Here is a 7,408-nt window from a genome sequence, read left to right as displayed (position 1 = left end):
TTTGAAGAAATAATGACTGAAAACTTTCCTAACCTGGCAAAGGAAATACTCATTGACATACAAGTTCAGAAAAAGCAGAGAGTCCCAAATAAGACGAACTCAAACAGGCCCACACCAAAACACATTATAATTAGAATGACAATGGTTAAAGACAAAGAGAGAGTCCTAAAAACAGCAAGAGAAAGGCAAGTAATGACTTATAAGGGAACTCCCATAAGATTGTCAGATGATTTCTCAACAGAAACTTTGTAGGCCAGAAGGGACTGGCATGAAATATTCAACATGATGAAAAGCAAGGACCTCCAACTAAGACTACTCTACCCAACAAGGCTATCATTTAAAATTGGAGGGACAAATCTGCTATTTTTTGTTCACAGATAAGTCTCTGGCATCCAAAATAATTCCCTCTATTTTCTTCACAGGCTGTATTCTGTGCCATGGCCCACCACCTCAGGGAAATGATGGCCACAGACACCACAGCCACTGCCGCTATTGCCACAGAGCCTGTTTCTACTGACAAAATTAAAGAAGATGCTCCTGCTCTTTCTAAGTCTGCCAATAAAGTGCAGAGTCTGGGTGTGGATAGTGAAGCTAAGAAGCTATTTGGTTTAGGACAGAAACATCTGGTGATGGGGGATATTCCAGCAGCTGTCAATGAATTCCAAGTAGCAGTTGGTCTTTTAGGTAAGAAGTACGGAGAGACAGCTAATGGTGTGGAGAAGCTGGAGAAGCTTTCTTTTTCTGTGGGAAATCACTACTGGAGTTGGCAAGAATGGAGAATGGTGTGTTGGGAAATGCCTTGGAAGATGTGCCTGTGGAAGAGGATGAAGGAGAAAAAAACAGAAGAATTTCTGGTAGAAAATAATGACAACATAGATGAGAAAGCAAGGGAAAAGCTGAGAGAACAAGTTTATGATGCTATGGAAGAAAAAGGAGAAGCAAAGAAAAACAAAAATAAAAACACAGATGGCATGTGTCTCGTAAAGCCTGAAATTGATGAAGAACAGGAGCCTGAAGTGGAGAAGGGTGAAAGAGAAGCTATCGACATACGTGAGCCTGCAGAGGAACTGCAGGAAAAAGTTGAATCAACCTCAGGTCAGTTAACTGAAACCACTGAAAACGCAAAAGAAGCAGCAGCAGCAGAAGAACTGCATGAAGCTGAGGTCACTTCTTGGGAAGCCAGAACAGAAAGCACCAGATGCTGAAGAGGGAAAATCAGTTTCTGCAAATGACGTCCAAGAAGGGTACAGAGGAAAAGGAGGTCAGGAGAAGCAGGGAGCAGTAACAGTGAGCATAGAAGAGGAGCCAAAAGAAGCGTCAGGAGCAGCCTGTTGTGACTCTAGAACAGCGGGACATTGCAGTGGAGGTAGGGGCAGAGCCTATAGAGCCAACAGTCAATCCACGTGATGTGTGTGGGGATGAGGGAAAGGAGCAAGCAGCTGTCTCTGAAAATGAGCCAGGAAAAGCTGTTCTTGAGCAGCTGGTAGGGAAAAAAGAGCCTCCTGTTGGAGAGTCACCAGAGGTGAGATCAGAGGCTGCAGAGGCCTCAGCTGCAGAAGTTGGATCAGAATCTCTGAGAGGCTTGGGCAGGAGGCCACCTTCTCTCCAAGGACGATGCAGTCATTGGACTGTCAACTGCAGGCGGTCAGACTCCTACTGAACCAGGGACTAATGCAGAAGTGTTGACAGAAACATCTTGACTCAGGACGATAGGAGAACGTTAGGGCAGAGTTGGTTCCTAACTAGGAGGAGATTAAGCTGTCCATAGAAGAGTCTGGAGCAGCGGGGGGTGGAGGTGAGACCAACATAGTCAGGGGCTACTGAGAAGTCCCATGAAGAAAAAGCTAAGATAGCTGCTAGTGAAGAAACACAAGAGAGAGCGCAGACGAAAGGGGTGTAGACATTGAGGGCTCAGAAGAGGAGGATAAAGAAAATGACAAGGCTGAAGAAGCACCACATGATTCAGTTCTTGAGAACAAGTCTCCTCAAGAAAATGAAGAGGAGATTGAAACCTAGAGCTTGCCTAGGAAATGCTAGATGTCGCACAGATCATTTTTAAAAGCAAGAAACAAAAGAAACTAATAAAAAGAAGTTTAAAAAAAAAAGAAGCTCAGCTTTATGCTGCACAGGCACATGTTAAACTTGGAGAAGTTAGTGTGGAATCTGAGAATTACGTCCCAGCTGTGGAGGAGCCCAGGCTCGCCTACATCCCCAAGAGCAGTATCTGGATGCCGATGACTGTCTCCTTGCAGAGACCCACTAGCAGCTGGGCTTGGCCCATGGGTATAGCTCTCAGCATGATGACGCTGTGGCACAGATCAGCAAAGCCATTGAAGTCATTGAGAAGACAATAGCTGTACTAAATGAGCAGATGAAGGACGCTGAAGGAGCACCTAGCAAATATGAGAAAGAACTTGAGGAGCTGAAGGCACTGCTACCTGAAATTAGAGAGGAGATAGAAGAAGCAAAGCAGTCCCAGCGGAGTGGGAATGCAGCTGAATTGGCTCGGAAGGCAGCTCTGGGAGAGAACTGTACTTCAGGTTTCACTCTTAGCGGAGAAGGCACTTCAGTCTCTGTGACTGCCAGTAGAAAGCCAACAGATGGCGCTTCCTCATCAAATTATGTGACTGATTTCTCCCACCTTATCAGAAAGAAGAGGAAACCAGAAGAAGAGAGCCAGAAAGATGGTACCAAGAAAGCCATACAAGCATTGGAAGCTGAACATCAGGCTGAAAGGCAAGCAGCAGGGAAGGCTGGTGCTGTAGTTGAAAGCACTGCATGTTAAGAGGGAGCAGAGCCTTCCTCCCAAGGGAAAGTGTTTTGTATATAACGTACTTTTACTTTGGGGGATTCTTTTTGTATAACTTTAAATAAAATTCTAAGAAAAAAACTGAAGGATAGACATTTTTATAATTTATGAAGTGGTGCCCCTGATAAGTCTACTACTTATCTGACACTATACCTAGTTTTTACATTATTGACTATATTACCCATAGTATACTTTACATACTCGTGACTCTTTTGTAAATATCAATTTAGACTTCTTAATCCCTTAAGCCAGCCCCCCACGGCCCTCCCATCTAGTAACCATCAGTTTGTTCTCCGTATGTATGAGTCTGTTTCTGTTTTGTTTGCTCATTTATTACATTCTTTAGATTCCACATATAAGTGAGATCATATGGTATTTGTCTTTCTCAGTCTGACTTATTTTACTTAGTATAATATCCTCTAGGTCCATCCATGTTGTTACAAATGGTAAGATTTCATTCTTCTGTTTATGCCAGAGTAATATTTTATTGTATATACCACAATTTATTTAACCAATCATTTATTGGTGGGCATTTCAGTAGTTTCTATATTTTGGCTATTGTCAATAGCACTGCAGTGAGCATAGGGGTGCATGTATCTTTTCAAATTAGTGTTTTGGATTTCTTCAGAATGAATATCAACTATAATTTTAAAAATAGTCATGGGGATATAAAGTACAGCATAGGGAATAAAGTCAATAATATTGTAATAACTATGTACAGTGTCAGATGGGTAATAGACTTATTGGGGTTATCACTTTGTGAGGTATATAACTATCTAATTACTATGTTGTTTTGTACACCTGAATCTAACAAAAAAATTTAAAAAAAGGAAAAAAACAAAGAAAAAACTGCAGGACATATTTTAAAGCAAAAAATTGAAGGAGAAATAAAGAGCTTCCCAGACAAGAAAAACTAAAGGAGTTTTTAATTATAACCAAACCAATATTGCAAAAAATGTTAAAGGGACTCCTCTCTTCCTCCTCCTCCTCCTCCTCATCCTCCTCCTCCTTCTTCTTCTTCTTCTTTTTCCCCTTCTTTTTTTTCTTTTAAATTAAAGTTCATTGGGGTGACAATTGTTAGTAAAGTTATATAAGTTTCAGGTGTACAATTCTGCAATACATCATCTATATATCACATTGTGTGTTCACCACCCAGAGTCAGTTCTCCTTCCATCACCATATATTTGATCCCTTTTACTCTCATCTACCAGCCCTCCCCCACCCTCTGGTAACCATTAAACTATTGTCTGTGTCTATGAGTTTTCGTTTCTTCATTTGTTTGTCTTGTTCCTTTGTTGTTTTCAGTTTTATATACCACATATCAGTGAAATTATATGCTTCTCAACTTTTCCTCTCTGGCTTATTTCACTTAGCATAATAATCTCAAGATCCATCCATGTTGTCACAAATGGCACTATTTCATCTCTTCTTATGGAAGGATAGTATTCCATTGTGTATATACATCACATCTTCTTTATCCATTCATCTATAGAAGGACACTTTAGTTGTTTCCATGTCTTGGCCATCATAAACAAAGGCAATGAACATTGGAGCACATACATCTTTATGGATAAATGTTTTCAGATATTTGGGTGTAGATACCCAGGAGAGGAATTGCTGGGTCATATGGTAATTCTATTCGTAATTTCTTGAGGAACCTCCACACTGCCTTCCATAGCGGCTGCACCAGTCTGCATTCCCACCAACAGTGTATGAGAGTTTTTTTTCCTCCACAGCCTCTCCAACACTTGTTACTATTTGTCTTGTTGATGAAAGCCATTCTGACTGCGGTGAGGTGATATCTCATTGTGGTTTTCATTTGCATTTCTCTGATGATTAGTGATGTTGAGCATTTTTTCATATGTCTATTTGCCATTTGTATGTTCTCTTTGGAGAAATGTCTATTCAGGCAATAAATGGTGCTGGGAGAATTGGAAAGCCATGTGCAAAAGAATGAAACTAGACTGCTGTCTGTCACCATGTACCAAAATTAACTCAAAATGGATTGAAGATGTAAATATAATACCTGACACAATAAACTGCATAGAAGAAAATGTAGGTACTAAACTTATGGACCTTGGGTTCAAAGAGTGTTGCATCCTGCACGATAAGAGCTGTGGGAAACAAGAAGGGCAGCACAGGGTTAAAAAAAGATGGTAGTCAAGAGTAGAGTGCAAGCAGGGCCAAGGGACTCCAGCCTCAAGGACTGAGCCCTGAATCAGCTTTTATTCGTTAACTAATGAGGATGTAAAGCTTGTTAAGCTCAAGATCTGTGAGTTTGTGCCTGCTGGCTGTTTTTCTAAAAGTCCCCATTGTGCTCCAGCAGGTACTGTGCCTTCACACACACACACACACCCAAGGAGTGAAAGGGGAGGGGCCAATATTATTCCATCAGGTCTTAGTCTGCCGAGATATCCCCTCAAGGGAGCTTTTTTTTAAATTAATTTTATTGGGGTGACAATTGTTAGTAAATTTACATAGATTTCAGGTGTGCAATTCCGTATTACATCGTCTATAAATCCCATTGTGTGTTCACCACCCAGATATCAATAAAGCTCCCTTGATAGGAGCATTTGTGACATCAAGGAAGCTTTATTGATATCTTTTCATCAAGTCTCAGTTTACTGAGGTGCTCCCTTGTGAAACCCTGGGAGAGGCCTGGGGAACAAATGGTTTGGCAGCTGTAAGGCAACAAAAGAGCATTTTATGAATTTGACTCCAAAGGCAAGGGAAGTAAAAGCTAAAATAAATGAGTGAGACTATATCAAACTTAAAAGCTTCTGCACAGCAAAAGAAACCATCAACAAAATAAAAAGGCAACCAACAGAATGGGAGAAGATTTTTGCAAACTATGTCTCCAATAAGGGACTAATATCCAAAACACATAAGGAACTCATACAACTCGACTACAAAAAAATAATCTAATTAAAAAATGGATAAAGGGACTTCTTTAAGAAGTGTGTGTGTGTGGGAAGAACATAAACATGAATAATGGCAATAACTATTATCTATCAATAATCACTTTAAATGTAAGTGGATTAAAAGCTCCAAACAAAAGACATAGTGTAGCTGAATGGATAAGAAAACAAGACCCATACATAAGCTGTCTACAAGAGACACACTCAGATCAAAAGACACACACACACTGAAAGGAAAGTGATTGAAAAAGACATTTCATGTGGATGGAAACAAAAAGGAAAAAAAGCTGGGGTAGCAATACTTATATCAGAAAAAATCAACTTTAAAACAAAGGCTATAATGAGAGACAAAGAGGTACACTACATAATGATAAAGGGATCAAGCCAGGAAGAGGATATAACCCTTGTAAATGTTTATTCACCTATCATATGAGCACCTAAATATATAAAGCAAATATTGACTGACATAAAAGGAGAGATCAACAGTAACACAATCATAGTAAAAGAGACTTTAACACCCCACTGACAGATCTTCCAGACAGAAAATCAACAAGGAAACAGCAGCCTTAAAGGATACACTAGACAAGATGGATTTAATATTTACATAATATTTATATAAATATAATATTTATATTTAGAGCATTGCACCCCAAATCAGCAGAATATACATTCTTTTTAAGCACGTGTGGAACATTTTCCAAGATAGATCTCATGTTAGGCCACAAAATAAGTCTCAATAAATTTAAGGAGATTGAAATGATAGTAAACGGTTTCTCTGACCACAGTTGTATGAAACTAGAAATCAATTTCAAGAAAAAAACTGAAAAACACACAAACATATGGAGGCTAAATAACATGCTACTAAATACTGAGCAGATCAACAATGAGATCAAGGAAGAAATAAAAAATTACCTTGAGACAAACGAAAATAAAAACACAATAACCCCAAGTCTATGGCACACCATGAAAGCAGTTCTAAGAGGGATCTTTTTGGAAAAATATACATGGGTAGTATAAACCAGAAATTAAGATAATTGGTTACCTATGGAAATGGGTGGAAACAGAGAGGAAAGAAGAGCGAGTGTATGGAGGTAGAATTGTTGAAAAGGTATAAACCTCATAATTACCTTTTTGTACAGTTCTAACCTTTTGTCTTATTTTTAAATTTTTATTTATTTTTTAATTATTTATTTTTTTTCAGTTACAGTTGGTATTCAATATTATTTTATATTAGTTTAAGGTGTGAAACATAGTGGTTAGACATTTATATAATTTATACAGTGATCCCCCGATTAGACCCACCTGGCACTGTGCATGGTTATTACAATATATTGACTATATTCCCTATGCTGTACTTTACATCCCCATGACTATTTTGTAACTGCCAATGTGTATTCCTTAACCCCTTCACCTTTTCCACCCAGATCCCCAGCCTCCCCTCCTTTTGGCAACCATCAGTTTATTCTCTGTTCTAACATTTTGAAAATATGGTACTCTCTCATATATTTAAAAATAAATCAATAAAAATGAGATGAAGAACCTTAAAATACAAATAACAACAAATACACTTAACTGTATTTCAAATGAATAACACAAGCACCCTAATGGAAATATAATTAATCCAAGTAACTTATAAATATAGTTTAAAAAAATGTATACACTCAGACTAAAGACAGACAGT

General features: G+C 38.7%; 1 pseudogene across 1 annotated transcript; it reads left to right on the top strand.

The window, feature by feature from the left end:
* The first annotated feature begins 461 nt into the window (after positions 1 to 461).
* On the top strand, positions 462 to 2,785 carry LOC308494720 (nuclear autoantigenic sperm protein-like; annotated as a pseudogene). The gene has a single exon. The product of its transcript is annotated as a nuclear autoantigenic sperm protein-like (transcript).
* The last annotated feature ends 4,623 nt before the right edge of the window (positions 2,786 to 7,408 follow it).

This window comes from Rhinolophus hipposideros (assembly GCF_964194185.1).
Source record: "Rhinolophus hipposideros genome assembly, chromosome: 3".
Classification (NCBI taxonomy): domain Eukaryota; kingdom Metazoa; phylum Chordata; class Mammalia; order Chiroptera; family Rhinolophidae; genus Rhinolophus; species Rhinolophus hipposideros.
This window is presented reverse-complemented; position numbering and strand designations above follow the sequence as displayed.